Source organism: Physella acuta, unplaced genomic scaffold, assembly GCF_028476545.2.
Source record: "Physella acuta isolate Inbredline_101_S28 unplaced genomic scaffold, ASM2847654v3 ptg000862l, whole genome shotgun sequence".
In the NCBI taxonomy this organism is placed as follows: Eukaryota; Metazoa; Mollusca; class Gastropoda; family Physidae; genus Physella; species Physella acuta.
The window spans coordinates 196,331-212,996 of NW_026732379.1; the positions used below are offsets into that span (position 1 = coordinate 196,331).

Below are 16,666 nucleotides of genomic sequence, written 5' to 3' on the forward strand. Positions count from 1 at the left end.
ATATATATATACATGCTTGTGTTTTTGTGTGTGCGACAGTCTGGAAAAAAAATTAACAATTACGCTGATTGTCGTTCCCTAAAACTTCACTAGACGTCAATTGAATTCCCCTTAAGATGCCGAAACGAACAAAAAGTAAAAAATCAAAAGGGCTTAGAACAGTGGGCTACATCGAACCCGAGACGTTCGGTAATTCAGTCTCAGGGCTTCCGCGGAGGTCAAGACACACAGCTGACTCATAAGATTCACGATCGCATTCTGTCATTGTGGACGATACAACTATTAAGGAGGGTTCGGTGATTGCGCATATGAAACTGGTTGGGTTCGGTACTCCAAATAATTAGGAACCACTGCTTTAGAGTGTATTTTGTAGAAGGTGCAAGCCTTATTTGGTCTACTTTTGGTCGTGTCTTCGATAATAGTAAGCCAATATTGCAATTTTGAATTATCAGTTAGGTTGAACAAAGTAATAATCAGTACAATATACTAATTTTCTTCACTTTAAATGTTGGCAAAGAGTGTCGCTTCCGTTCCACCCGCTCCGACAGTCTGCTAACTCTTTTTTACTTTCTCGTATATACGTAGTATAGAGAAAGTATTGTAATCGTGCAAAAAAAATCGAGATTTTTACAAATCTCGACGTTTTACACCTCACTGATACGGAAAAACATAATTTTGCAATCTTGTCCGTATGTCTGTGTGTGTGTGTGTCTGTGTGTCTGTGTGTCTGTGTGTCCGTGTGTAAACACGATAACTTGAGTATCGTTACAGCTAGGTTGATGAAATTTCATATATAAGTATTATATCAAAATCGTAGATCCGTATCAACTTTTGAGCGATTTCCGACAACCGGAAGTGGTACTTTTTCTACTTTGAATTTTTCAAAAGCCTATAACTTGAGTACTAATTCAGATAGATAAATGAAATTTCACATGTAAGTAAAAGATCTAATTCTCTACCTTCTGTTAAATTTTGAGTAATTTCCGTTGATCGGAAGTAGTAATTTACGCTACTTCCGATTTCTCAAAAAACTAATGTAAATTTTTAAAATACTAATAATATTGCGCACTATTATGCGCTTTTTTATTTGGCGTTCACTTGGTGTGCAATTAATTTGTCTACGAGATTTTATTCTATTTTTAAAAGTTTAAGTATTTAAAATGGATTAAAAATCGTGTCTATAGCCCGAGTTCCCATCCCCTGTTATTTTATATAAGAATATTCGAGAAAGTTTAGGGGAGATCACTCCCGGTTTATTATGTTACACAATCGTAAAATACGCTTTAGTTCCATGGGTTTCTTTTCTGAGTGATATCGGCTATTTATTCCTTAATCCGATGTGAATTTTTCCGATTTTAGTCTTCGAAAAAGCGCCCCCCCCCCCCCCCCCTAGGAAAGCTGGAAAGCGGTTTTTCCGGTCACTATTTCTTAAGGATATACGTTTTACAGTTACACAATCAAGGTAGAGAACAGTTAAATCAGTATGCAAAGGCTCTCCGCCGTTAAATTTCTTTACTTTGACTGTATAATTCAAAACTGCAGCTTAAAATGAGCTTTTAATTTTTTTCTACCCCTTTTGGCGCCCCCCCCCTGGGGTCGGCGCCCGGGGCGGCCGCCCTCCCCGCCCTCCCCTAGCTACGCCTCTGCGCCCCCCCCCCCCCCGAACGAAATGAGATTTATATAATTTATATAGAAAATATATACTTTTAACAGTGTCCGCCCCCCCCCCCCCCCCGAAGAAAGTCTACCGCCCCCCCCCCCGAAAATTTCAAGTGCCCCCCGGAGAAAAAAGTCTGGAAGAAACACTGCCCCCCCCCCCCCCCTCCCAATATGATATGTCACACCTCAGACTACAATTTCCCCATGGCATTTAACTAAACATAGCGATTTATACTGGGCTCAGCCTACATTGTGTAAACCTACAAAGTTTCTTACAGACACCTCTAGAGGAGACGGGGAGTCGTCCCCCACCCCTCCCAGTGTTTCTTTCAGGCATCTCTTCGAAAAAGAGTCTACCCCCCCCCCCCCCCGAACGAAATGGAGTTTATATAGAAAATATCTACTTTTAACAGTGTTCGCCCCCGGAAATTTTAGTCGCCCCCCCCCCGAAAATTTCGTCACAAATCGTCACCAAAATACCCCCCCCCCTCAAACCACACACCCTCATGGACGACCCCGTATATAATTTAGCATTAATTTAAATAGCTGATCACACCAACCAGAACATCCGCGCTGTAATTGTTTACAAACTGACATCAACTCAACGCTGTCATATTTACTTGTTAAGTTTTGTCAAACAGCTTTGATGAAACCAAAACAAGATCCATATCAACAAGTTTGTATGAAAGGAAGAGTGAGGACTTTTTATATAGGTCACTGATAATGATAATCATTGATAAAAGGCTCATCTAGAACATAGCTTATTCAAAACAGGGGTAATTCAATAGGTTATATTGGTAAGGCTTTAATGTGGACGATTGCAGTGGTTATTCTATCCATTCACCGAAATCTTAAATGGGATACTTGTAGATTAGAATGGTGAGGTCAAGAGTCATCCGGTACCTTAGCTTAAGGTTTCACCCCCCCCCCCCCCCAACATTTTTACATTTTTTATTGACTTCGGTGTCGCTCTGTATACCCGATCTTTTAATATCTGTATTTAAATTCGGGTTTTCGATATCATATCACCCCCCCCCCCCCCCACACCCCAAAGAAGATAGGTTTAAGAATATGAACTCCACTTCATATGCCCAATGGATGAATATCGCACTGTGTGCCCGATCTTTTAATATCTGTATTTAAATTCGGAATTTCGATATCATATCACCCCCCCCCCCCCCCCCCACCACCACCACCCCAAAGGTAGGGTTAAGAATATGAACTCCACTTCATATGCCCAATGGATGAATATCGCACTGTGTGCCCGATCTTTTAATATCTGTAATTATATCGGGTGGTTTTTTTTTCGATATCGAGTCCCCCCCCCCCCCCCTTACACACACTCAACTTCATATGCCCAATAAATCGCTAGGTCAAAAGTGAATTCCTTAAATTAACTTAAAGATTGGGTTCATATTAAAAACAAACTAATTAAGTCTTAATTAGCGTTCATCGTGCACAGCACAGCGGTCTACATCGCTAAGCTGTTCGGCGGTCGTTCACCTTTCACGTCCATTACACTTTGCTCAAACTGTCAACAAGTATAGTGCTGACCCCACACTGTCTCTTCATAACCCGAGGTCACAGAAACAGGTGAACTCTACTTCACTTGTCAGGTTCGAAAAGGGAACTTTTTATTTTATTTTTACAGCATATAGATCTATAGGGAATTTATGCAGTGTTTCTTCCAGGCGGAGCACCCCCCCCCCCCCCCCGAACGAATTAAAATTTATATAGAAAATATATACTTATACCAATGTCCGTCTTACCCCCAGAAAATGTAGTCCGCACCGCCCCCCCCCTCGAAAATATCAAGTCCCCCCCCTCCCCGAGAAAAAAGTCTGAAAGAAACACTGTTTATATGTATATTAGCGCATAGGCGTTGGCAGTGTGATGAGAGGACAGTGGTCGTGTTTACTAAACCCCTCTCTCATGTCCTTTTCAGGACTGCGGGGTTATCAACTTCAAAGTGTCCACAGCTACATTCGTCATGAATTGTCTAATATTGTGTGTAACTACATGATATTTACAATCAGTTTCAGAAAAGAAAAAAAAAAACAACCCCACAGCGTTTAATATACTTTTTCGTCTTTTGGCATTCTATCAGTCAGACATCAGCAGAGCATCTTTACTTGAACAACTGTAGCAGAAAATTCCTGTAGTATTTCTACATTTCCTAGGCTGTTTTTCTAGTTTTATACAAAGCTGAGCTGCTTTTTAGTATAATACTATACTATTATGGATCGCCTTCACTAGAGTTAGTCCACTAACTGGACCACCTCTATTGTGACAAATTCGGTAGCAGAAACGTCAGTTTATATTGTTGCATTTCAACATTGTCTAGACTATTCTAGTTTTATACAAAGCTGATCTGCTGTTAACTTGCTAACAGTTCATCGTTTAGTGTATAGTTTAGTAGAATGGATCGCCTTCACTAGTTTTAGTCCACTAACTTGACCACATATATTGTGACAACTTCGGTAGCAGAAACGTACTGTAGCATTTCAACATTTCCTAGACTATTCCAGTTTTATACAAAGCTGAGCTGCTGTTCACTTGCTGTATAGTGTGGTATGGATCGCCTTCACTAGTGATAGTCCTCTATTCACCGGAGAGTGGGAAAAAAATGTTTCTACTGTCACGAGTCACCACCTGAAGTGTATGAAGCATGGACAAACATAGCTGACGTCCCCTTTATTATGGCTAGATGCACTACATCAGTTTCTAGACACCAATGGCTTGTGACATGAGTGTTGGGACGTAAAGCGGCGACTGTGCCCGAGTCAAACCATTACGTCACGGTTACGGACACCTTCGCGAACCAGGCAGTAGATGTACTAGGGGAGGGAGGAGAAGAGATTTGCTTCAAACTTTACAGGTTCGAAATACCCCTATGGTCGAGCCATAAACTGGACGTTGGGGTACGAGTTTACCCTGCGTTCAGTGTGGTGGAAGATACGTCTTGTGAGAACCACAGACGGAAGAGACAGACATACGCCATTCAGACCGTTATGTGCCAGTTCGTCGGAATTAGCCGTGTTGAGGCCTGTCTGGCGAATGGGAGACACATCCTGAGCCGGTGATGCCATTAAAGAAAAAAAAATAGGAAATAGTCCAAATAACATGTTGTTGTTGTTTTCTGTTGTGACAAAATTAAGTATTTTGAATTATCATTATCTTTGGGAGTATTTTAGCCTTATTTAGTCTCTCATTTCATTACTTAACTTAACGTTTTCGGTCAACTTTAGTTGGAAATTAGCACATTTTTTTTACAGGCTTGCGTATTTGGTTGTAGCATGTTTGTTTACATTATAAGACAGTTACTGATGACGAATGAACTTTCTGTTTGGTGCTACACAAAATCACATGAAAAAGTTGGTGCTCGCTGACAGCCCTCGGGATAACCTGTTTTGTCTTCAGACAAGCATATGCATTTCGAGTTAAAAGTTAAAGTTAAAGGGGAACTAATATGCAAAAAAAAAAAAAACGAGTTTCGACAACTTTTTCCCCGAACTTTTCTAGTGCTCATACTATTGAAGCTGACAATTAAAATATTGGTCATATTATCATTGTGTGTGTAAGACCTAGTTTATTGCGACATGGTTTGTATTATATTTTACTTTATGTGATGTTTGGAGTTTCGATAAATAACACGTTTTACTCGAGTTCGAATCCTTGTGAGTATGGTGACTGTAGAATACGCGAGACTTCATTCCTGGCAAAGGGACAGTAAAAGGACCATTTTTTGTGTAAAAAATTAACAAACTTAGTTACGAACTTAAAGCGCCGATTCTAAACTAATAACATAATTATGACCTCTGTGTCAAATGTGTGTTTTATATTAAGTCTTTTAAAAAACAAATCTAAAAAAATAGGGCTAGAGTCGAGCGGGATTTAAAGGGAAATAATAAAAATAATATGTAAAAATTTTAAAAGTTATCTACCTTTAACTAAAAAAACAACAACGTTGTCTTGTTTTTTCGAGTGGTTTCTCTTCACACAGGACTGGAAGTTCTAAGTAAAATTTTAATTGTCTAAGTTCTTACAAAATCGACATACTATAGGATGCAAGTCTGCGGATGATATTTATCTTAAATGTTTAAAAATTGTATATAAAATATGTAAAAGTCAGAAGCGAAGTGCGAAGTAATCTGTCAATTGTGGTTTGTGTGTAGTTGAGTTTGTGTTCAAATTTAATAGATTCTAAGCCAAAATGATGGCTGCGTCAGCAATATTTTTAATACACTTTAAAACATCAAATCTTTTACTATTAGATCTACAACTAAAGAAGAACATGTTTCCCCTTTAGTGCATTTAGAATTTTAAGATTGTAATTTTATAAGAATGCAACTTGTTGCCAAAATAGTAATACTCCCAAGTATTTGCTTACTCTTTTAAGTTTTTAACACTTACTACAAATGACTAGTCTACTGCTAATATATGCTATAATTATATGCTTTTATTAATAAATGTTTCAAACGCAGTTTATTTTGTTTTCACAACCTTTCAATGAATTACATTTTCCCCTTTTTAAAACATGCTTTAAAATTGTTAGAATTCTATGTACTAGCGCTATGCTGCTGATCGGAAAGTCTCGAGTTCGAATCCGGGTTCACAGTAGAACGTCCCTGAGTCCACTCAGCTCTAATGGGTACCTAACTTACGTTAGGCAGAGTAAAGGTGGCTGGGCAAAGTGCTGACCACACATTCCCTTCATAGGCCGAGGTCAATAAACACATGAACTCTACTTTATCTGCCCAATGGATCTTTAGGTCTAAAGACGAATTTTTACATTTTATTTCTATGTACGGCTTTAATGTATGTATTAGGGCATCTATTTATTATACTGTAACATTGTAACTTTTAGATATAGTTTCAAATGCTGCTTGCTTTTCACCTTCCATTCCTTTGATTAAAAATAAATTACTTTTAAAATACTTCAACATGCTTTAAACCTGTATTTCAAGGGTTATTTTTTATAAATAGGCTATATATAATTGGATGATTATTCTGATTTTGTAGGCCTACTGCTTGATTCATTGAATTTTCTTGATCATGAAAGGACCAAGATATTTTAATCAGCATTCACAGAACACTAATACACGTGATGTGTTATAAACATTTCTCTTGCCTTGTTGATCTCGACGGTGAATAATTGATGAAGGGAATATTTTTAAAGCCGTCAAATTACAAAATGGCAGATCAAGGTGGGTTAAGAAAGCGCCACGTGATCGTCTGGCCTGGCTCGCTGACCAATCAGCTGCCAGCGAAGCGTCTCTTCTTGCATAAGCAACAATCCCTTCTATTTTAGAAAGCTTGGAGGCTCGTTCTATTTTAAGCTCACTGCATCAATTAAAAAAAAATACTCTCGACCACACAGTGGATCAAAACAGGTTAAAGTGTTCTGAAATGTAAATAAAAGGTTAATGATACTCTCGACCCCACAGTGGATCAAAACAAGTTAATTTAAAGTGTTCTGAAAAGTAAATAAAAGTTTGATGTTTGGTGATTTAATTTAAAAAAAATATATATCTGAGACGTGTCAACATTTAGGGGCTTAAGTATGTATGCGTTGGCAAAGTACTTTAATCCTTACGTTTTGAGTATGCTTGTTGATGTTAGTATTAGGTTATTGCGTTAGGTTTGGGATGGTGTAACGTTGTGGGGGACACAAAAGATAAGAAAATATATAGATCTAGATAATTACTATACATTTATAGTATATTGAAATATTTATAATTCACAAAGATGTGTATATTCCACCCCTCCCACCCCCCCCCTTTCCCCCCAACACACACAGTTTCCTCTACATTATTTCACTCCGCACTCATCATCATTGCATCCATGATTATCATTGCAAACCGGTTGGATCAATATTTTAATTTCTAGAATGTTCCGGAGTGTGGTGTTGAGGCTGTTGAATCCACGAGGTACAGATTGCCATTGTTAGGTTTTGTGAGTGGACAGTAATGCACGCTCACTCCCCACCTCCATCCCCGGGACGAAATTTTCCAAGACACATGGGGCAGATGAAGTGTAGTATACTTAACCTCGGCATAGAAAGGGATAGTGTGATCAGCACTATGCCTAGCCGCCTTTATTTTTTCTAACGTGAGTTGAATACCTATCATGGCTGGGTGGACTCAGGGACGTTCTACTGACTTGAACCCGGATTCGAACTCGAGACTTTCAGTTTAGTAGTATAGATCTCTACTGCTAGGCCACGCCATCCCATCCGGGACGAAATAGTTAAAATATATAATCCCCCCCACCCCCACGGGAAATTTAAGTGTCTGCAGCACTGCTTGGGTTAACAGAAGCACCGAATGGTACAGTAGCAACTAGAAGGTTTAGCTGAGATAGGTAATGACAGACACACGCACACACACACACACATTGACACACACACACACTGACACATCAGCAAGAAGTAGCTGCATGATGACAGGTGATTAGGAGATGGCTCACATAAATCAATACAACAGGGCCGCTGTATTAGTAGCTCGACAGTTGGTTTTAAATATGTTGGAGAAGGGTTGAAGAGAAGGGGGGGGGGGTGCAGATGCTACGTGGCATCATCTAGTGAAGGAGTCGCACGTCTAAGGTTCTTAACCTGGGTTCAATCGAACCCCAGGGGTTCAGTGAGTTAGTTTCAGGGGTTCGGTGGAGGTTAAGACAAACACCCGACTCATTTATGATTCACGATCGGATTTCGTCAGTGCGGACGATAGAACTATAAGAAAAGTTCGGTGAATACGTATATGAAACTACCGGGGTTCTGGATTTCCAGAAAAGGTTAAGAACCACTATCTTAAGAGCTGCTAGGTTGATTACGTAACGTCACGCCCTTGTCCCCAGTCCGAGACAGGGCGAGGTCACCCTGCCTTACCCTCAATCAAGACATCAATGTTTTTGTTTTGTTTTTGTTTTACATTCGGTTTTCTGACTACGAGTGTAATCGTGTCCCCTTCATGGCGTCTTCAATTACGAAGATTATTATTTTTTTTATGTAGCTTTCGATGTCACTATCATGAATTCGCATTTTTAAGAAAAAAAATAATAATTACCTGAATATTCTACATTACTATTTAAATTTGCGTTTTATATTGCCATAGTTCAGGTCTGCAATGTATTTTCTTGAACATTATGTGTTAGTTTTTATTGTGATGAATAATATATGTATGCAGTAGCTTCTCAAGGCACAATGTGGAGGGCGGGGGGGGGGGGGGAATAGTTAGGGTAGAGGGGGTGGGAAAACCGGTGACGCCATCCCATGGGGTGTAAAAACTAAAGCGAAAAATAGCAAATTAACTCATTGAGGTTATTAAATTAAGTTACATTTATCATCGTGCACATGATGAAACCACATGGGATGAGGATGACACCAAATTCTATATAGCTTTAATACATCATATATTTTGTCGTAGGTGGAGAAAGGGGGGGGGGGAGACACCGGGGCCACCACACGGAGTGTCACCTGACCTAATGACGCCGCTGTATGTATTTCTGAAATGTGGACGATTTCAAGAAATATGTCGATACAACATTTCGAAACTCGATGTTTTAACTCAAGGCTAATTTACTGGGGAGTCGGTTACACTAAGCCAAAAAAAAAATTGTCTAAAAAAAAAAAAACACGAGCGTCGTTGGGTGGGGTCACCATAGAAACCAAAGCACAACTTTCATGTTAAATAGTATCCTGCCTCTGGCTGCACCAATGCTCCTAATCTAAACCAATTACTTTAACCCGAAATCGCCCGAAAATCTCCCTTCTCTCTTGATTTAAGCAAGTTTGGTCTGGTACAGTGTTTCTTCCAGACTTTTTTCTCCGGGGGGGGCACTTGAACTCTTCGGGGGGGCGGTAAACTTTCTTCGGGGGGGGGGGGGGTGGCGGACTCTGTTAAAAGTATATATTTTCTATATAAATTATATAAATTTCATTTCGTTCGGGGGGGCGGTAAAAAATTTTCGGGGGGGGGGGGGCTTTGCCCCCCCGAAGAGATGCCTGGAAGAAACTCTGGTCAGGTAGTGTGTCCTAAACTATGCTCATACAACGTAAGTTATCGTGTCCACAGACACGATAACTTGAGTACTATTATATCTATGTTGATGGAATTTCTATGACAAAGTATTACATATTAAATGTGTTGTTCTGTTTTATTTTTCAGCTATTTCCGGTAACGAAAAGTGGAATTTATTCTACTTTCGGTTTTTTCGAAAGCCTGTAACTTGAGTACCGTTTCTGATAATTGGAATTTCACAAATAAGTAAAGGATCTAATTCACTGTTTTCTATCAAATTTTAATTAATTTCCGGTGACCGGAAGTACTTTATTCGATTTCCCATTTTTCAAAAAACGCCTATGAATTTATAAAGTACTAATATTCCGCACTACAATATACACATTTTTTGCCGTTCACTTTGAGCGCAATTCTTTTTCTACGATATAGTATTCTATTTTAAGTATTAAAATAAAGCGGGAGTGACCTCCCCTAAACTTTCTCGAATATTCTTATATAACTACGGGAGACGGCTACTCGGGATTTAGACATGATTTTTATCCATTTTTAATCTTTTTAAAATAGAATAGAATCTTGTAGAAAAAAAAAAGCGTTGCGCACCAAGTGAATGACAAACAATATCTGTATAATAGTGCGGAATATTAGTACTTTATAAATTCATATTAGTTTTTTTTTTTGAGAAATCGAAAATAGCGTAAATTACTACTCCCGGTCAAAATTTGATAGAAGGCGGAGAGTTAGATCTTTTACTTACATGTTCAATTTCATTTATCTATCTGATATAGTCCTTGAGTTATAGGCTTTTGAAAAATTGAAAGTAGTAAAGTCCCGCTTCCGGTTACCGGAAATCGCTGAAAATTTGAGACAGAACTACAAATGTGATACAATACTTATAGAGATCTATATGAAATTTCATCAACCTAGCTGTAACTTTACTCAGACACACACACACACACGCACACAGACACACACACACACACAGACATACGGACAGAATTGCAAAACCCAGTTTTTCCGACTCGATTGCGCAAAAAACTCCTAAATTTGAATAAATCTGGATTTATTATTTTTGCCCGATTAAAATAAGTCCCCTATACTTAGTATATGACGAAGTACCGAGGTGTAAAACGGTGAAAACTGTCAAAATTTCATTAGATTACAATACTTCCTCTATACTCTATATACGATGGAGTAAAAATGACTAAAAATCGTGTCTATTTTGCGAGTTGTCATTCCCCGAAGTGTATATGTTACGGTCAAAGCCCGAAGTACGGATAGCCCTAGCCCTAGCCCTAACCCTAACCCTAGCCCTAGCCCTAGCCCTAGCCCTAGCCCTAGCCCTAGCCCTAGCCCTAGCCCTAGCCCTAGCCCTAGCCCTAGCCCTAGCCCTAGCCCTAGCCCTAGCCCTAGCCCTAGCCCTAGCCCTAGCCCTAGCCCTAGCCCTAGCCCTAGCCCTAGCCCTAGCCCTAGCCCTAGCCCTAGCCCTAGCTGAGAGTCTCAAATTTATTCAATTAATAAAAAATCGTTCTTTTCATCAAGGATTCCAACAATCGTCATACGAAGCCTTGTTTGGATGCTAAGCAAAAGTGGGACTTAGCACTTCAAATCTACCAAGAGAGGCTCTCGATAATTTAGTTACTGAGGAAGATCTTTAGAACATTGAAGAAGAAATGGAGGTTGCTATAAATGCAACGACATCCTCAGCTAACACATCTGCTGCCGTGACGGAACGTCCAGACCAGTTGCGTGACAGTAATGTGGCCGACAGATTCTGTATAGTTTGTGAAAAACATTGTAGTGCGGCCCATTCATGTGGATCCTGTGGCAACGATGTCGATGCTATTTGCGGAATACCCAATAAAGCAGACGAAGGGTACGGAGAAAATATTACCTGCAGATTGTGTCACAATAAACAAGACATCATGGACAACAGGTCAGTAGCTCATACTAGCTTGCAAACTCAAGGTGCTAATATGCTTAAAACATCAAATACAAAATTTAAACAAGCTGAAGTGAGTGACAATGTAAGCAATGTATACTAGATGTTGACAGAGGTCGCGGTGATCCCCGAAGCGTGATTGCAGTTGTCATGAGCGTCGAGGGCGGTTTCTACAAATTAGGAACGGAACATGTTCTAACCAACTGTAAGCTAGTAGTGAGTTTTCAATTCTTCATGAAAAACTGCTCTTATTGTCGTCAGTTGGCACTGAGGAAAAACCACTACGAACTATCGCATCTTTACAATTACTGACCGGTGGCCAAGGCTACATTTGCTGCTATTGCACAACAAATCGCTGCAAGTGTAAAAATAACAAGCTACTATGTAATTCTAAATGCAATAAAAGTTCAACTTGTTGTAACAAGTGATAATATTGATTGATTGAGACTATAGTACAATTAAAAATTTGATGTTTCTGTCATTTACTTTAATGAATAATCAATAAAAACTTAATTTCATGATCCTTACGGAATAAAAAAACAAAAACAAAAACTGCTCATGATCTTCTAATTCGGACTTTAGACGGTCGTCCCTAGCTAGTCGATCTTCTAATTTAGACTTTGGCCGGTCCAACATGGCCAGTCCGCGGATTGGCCGCCCAAAGGCCGAAATCAAGTTAAGTTTCGGACTTTGACCGGTCAGTGGAATGCGATATTGGCCAATGCGCGCATTGGCCGACTTCGCGCTTTGACCGTAACATATATATATTCGAGAAAATTTAAGGGAGATCACTCCCGCATTTTTTAAGCAATCGAATGCTTACATAGAATTTTTTTATTTTTTTTTAAATGCTTACATAGAATAATGGTAAGACCATAAACAACTAAAATACCCACGTCAGAACATTATATCTTCACATTTTAAATTTATATTTAAAAGAAAATAGAATCTACCTCCTTGTTTTTTTTAAAAATGTTACAATTCTAAAAAATATTTTTAGATGCTCGTTAAGATATTCTAATAGAATTTATATGTACTATATGTTACAGTATTATTTTGCAAGCATCTTTTGAAAAATAAAAAAATAAAATAGATCTAGAAATCTATTATGCTCTCTGTAGTTAGAATACTCAGCGTTGTGACATTGTTATTTCCCTTCCCATTCATTCTCCATTCATTCACGAAGTAGGAGGAGTCATGTAGTAACTAGGTCAAACACCGGTTTTGATCTATATTTAGCCAGGCTTACTTTTAGTTTAAAAACACTGGAGAAAATGGAATGCAAGAAAAACGATTTAACCAATAAACCAATTGTTTTAAATTCTGTTGGTCTCTATAGCAAAAATTACTTTTCAATATTTGTTATACCTTTTATTTAAATATTCAAATTGTAAACAACAGTTTCGATTTTTTAGCTAGACAAAAGAGACCGCGTCGTCGCTTTGCGCACTGATATGCTGGTCTGGCCAATAGGAGGCGATGTTCGCGCGACCCAAGCGGCAAGTTCGCGACGGATGAAAATTCTGTCATCTGAACATTCGGAAAGCGAGGGTTTTGTGTGTACTGTTCAGTCTAATTCGTTCTGTGCGTGCACCTCGGAGGATTATTTTTTTTTATATTTCTTTACAATTTTTACTTGGATTTTAAATGAATTTTGTAAGTACTTATAAACTAACTTCTCCATTACATAGTCCATGCGCATGTACGGCTTTATTTACATTTAAACCTTAATTAGGCTAAATCGAACACATTCGGTGGTATCAGACAATATAGCACGCTATCGTCGCGAGGTATCGCTGACTAGATCTAGATCTAGATTCGTGGGCCTACTCTACTCGGTCCTTCAGTAGACACCGATGTCTTACAGTACACAACAATGTTGGTGTAGAAAAAAAAAATCAACACATCTTGCAGAGTGTACTGTAGAAAAGATTTGTGATTTAGGCAGATGAAGTTTAGTTTATTGTGATCAACAGCGTTGTGTGTTTGGGCCTGTGGTTAGACCTAGTCTAGCTTACTTTCGTTTTTCAACATGCTCGCGGCCCAGCTAAACCATAACAGCACTCGAAGAACATTAAGAGCAGGAAGTTACCTTACCTATCACATTAATAACAGGTGGATGGGGTATATCTTTATTTAGGACTCGTTTGGGACCGATTCTTCAAAGTAGCTAGATCTAGATTATAATCCAATATTAAATTATGTGTACAATCTATTCGTTGAAAAGTTTATTTTGCATCAGCCACCCGTTACTTGTCTAGTTTAGGAATCTAGATCTAGTCAATGTGTACACATAATAATCTAGGCCCATAAATTCTTAGAGTGGTTATTGTTTTCGAAGTGTAGATATAAGCCTACACACATACACCCTACTACACGGTGTGCTATTACTACTCGTTCATGTAAATGTAGCTTAAACCTTTACCTACACACATACTCTACTACACCGTGTACTATTACTACTCTGGCATATAGCTTGGCTTAAACCTTTGCCTACACACCTTACTACATGTGTACTGTTACTACTCTTGCATACAGCTTAAGCCTTTACCTACACATACACCCTACTACTAGTGCATGTATCCCAAACCTTTACACACAACTCAATACGCCTAGCACTACGCAGTGTGTCACTACCTTGAGCCGTTCACTGTAACTTACCTGTAGGTTATCAATGAAATGGTGTCACGTGTTAAATATTAGATCTACACCTGATGCATTACTTTATTGATTTGCATCATGTGTTATGGTAATAATATTACTAATGTGGGGCCTCGATGTACTTATAGTACAATAGAATATATAAACAGCGCTTAGCTATTCGTCATTAAGTTGGTAACATCCTCTAAGGTTTTTTTTTTTTTGTGGGACTTCAAACTTACCGCTGTTGTTAGGTATAAAGAGCGATTGTGCACATGCTATTTACACAGAAATGTGACGTTTTGACCTACCACGCCTTCCGTTATGCCCCTACCATTGACCATCATGTCGCATTTCGGTCAACAAAACCGATATTAATAATTCATCACAAATCAAAATTAAGAAAAAAAATCACCTGTTACATCTTCATTTAAACCGGTTGTAAAGTCTCTTTTGTTAAAATAAAAAGAATTAAGCTAGCTGTGTCATCCAACCGTGCTAAATTAAAAATGTACACAAAAATTAGGGGCAAATAAAAGCAACGAAAATTAAATGCAGTCTTGTAAAATAATTTATAGCATTGTTTTGCTTACACCACTACCCCCACTTAACACACTTTTAACACAACACTCAGCTGAATTGATTTTATTTTTCTCCTTCGACAAAACCTGTATAAAGTTTTTCGAATGACGTTTGTATATCATTATACAGTGCTCTCTCGGCAGCTTACATTTACATTACCTGATACTTCCCCGTTAGGACCTTACTCGAGAACGTTAGCTCTAACACTCGACCCAACCTATCCCTTGCCTTGTAAATAATTTAAGAAGGTCCTTCCCCCAAAAAAATGTAAGACAGTTATATAATTGAGCTGTTTGGTTTTAGTGTGTTTAACACTTACACTAACACTTATATTATCAGTGTTTGTTTTTCTTGCCAGCGGTTCCCATCCTGTATAACAAAGTCTCTCATTTACGGGGTTAATTGAAGTTAAACTATTTACCAATAGTGAATGTAGCACACGACACAGGGGTTTCACCTGTTCATCCTGCGCGATGCTTGACCGAGGTGCGTTACGGTTTGTTTGTCCTCGAGGGGGGCCGTGTGTAGTAAACAGCTGATCCGGCGTATCGGTGTCCTGCCGTTAATGATCTCATCTCCCATCCTTCTGGCTAATGTCTTGATTGCGCTGATAATCTTCCGATAGGTTTAGCGGGCCGTGGTATGCGGGGTTTTTAACACTAGCAGCCCTGGATCTCTCTAGATCTGCTTATCTGGTGTTTTATAGAGATAATGGACACGTTCCCTGCATGTCTTGTACTTCAAGTTGGTGACTAGTGGTAGCTTGCATTGTATTATGGGCATGTTCTCATGTGCTTCTTATACCGAGTATATTATGTTCTATTTAATACTGTCGGAAAGTCATATTTAATTCCAACATTAAAAGTAGTTTTTATCTTAATTATTAACTTCATTTAGACAAAAACGAATATTTTGTGAAAGGGTTCACTTGTTCATACAGAGTACTGCTCCTTACATAGGGACGTCAAGGGTGGTGTTTTGGTAGAATGAATGGGTCATTAATGGTTAAATAGCTTCAAGTTGGGAATAGTAGCCCGCAATGTGTTATCAGCACGTTCTCTGCATGTCTTGCCCTCCTTGAGTAACCTCAAGTTGGTGTATGATAGAAGCGTGCATGGTTTTGTTTGTTTATCAGCCATTGGCGTGGGTTAGGTTTTGAGCAGTCTTGTTGGGATTTAAACAGAAATTATCTTTGGATTTTGTAAAGTTGATGGCTAACTGTGTCGGTAGTAGATTATAGTTTATGGCTGTTTATCTTCATTATGGGTTACCATTGTTTTCAGTAAGACTCGAACCCTAGCAGCTATTAGTGTTAGTATGAGATATATTTAAATGAACCGCACGTATGTCATCGACCTATGTGGAACACGGCTGGTTTTCGTATAATCAGCGGCGTGGCGTCGTACATCTTCATCTAGTTTATCTTAGGCGTATTCTTCATTCTGCGACCTCATATTTATGTGTTAATGCACATTTCAAGTCATTTTTTAAATACATTTATGTATAGCTAATGCCTTTAAGTTGGTGTATTGCAATTCATCTTGTATATCCATATGCCGATAGTATGACATTGTCCGTAGTTACGACACTGGGTAGTCCCGAAGACGGTTTGGCCATATGTATCAGTGTTTATTGAAGCCATCTTGCTGGTCTTATTAAGCCTCTGTTTTATTCACCGACAGATCAATAAAAAGGTTTTAACGTCCGAAGACACTTGTCTGATCTTAGTCGTGCGCGCGCGTTGGTCCACTTTCTGACGTCATCTCGGTCATTTACACATCCCTCCCCCACTCCTCCCTTTTTAACAAACCCACGAGTGTCACCA

General features: G+C 38.9%; 1 protein-coding gene across 11 annotated transcripts in view; it reads left to right on the forward strand.

The window, feature by feature from the left end:
- The first annotated feature begins 13,171 nt into the window (after positions 1 to 13,171).
- LOC131952256 (protocadherin Fat 1) overlaps positions 13,172 to 16,666 on the forward strand; it is a 221,384-nt gene continuing 217,889 nt past the window's right edge. For all 11 annotated transcript variants that reach the window (XM_059314814.1, XM_059314816.1, XM_059314815.1 and 8 more), the window contains exon 1: positions 13,172 to 13,275. The gene's annotated coding sequence lies outside the window, so the exon portion shown is untranslated. The remainder of the gene's footprint in view (positions 13,276 to 16,666) is intronic.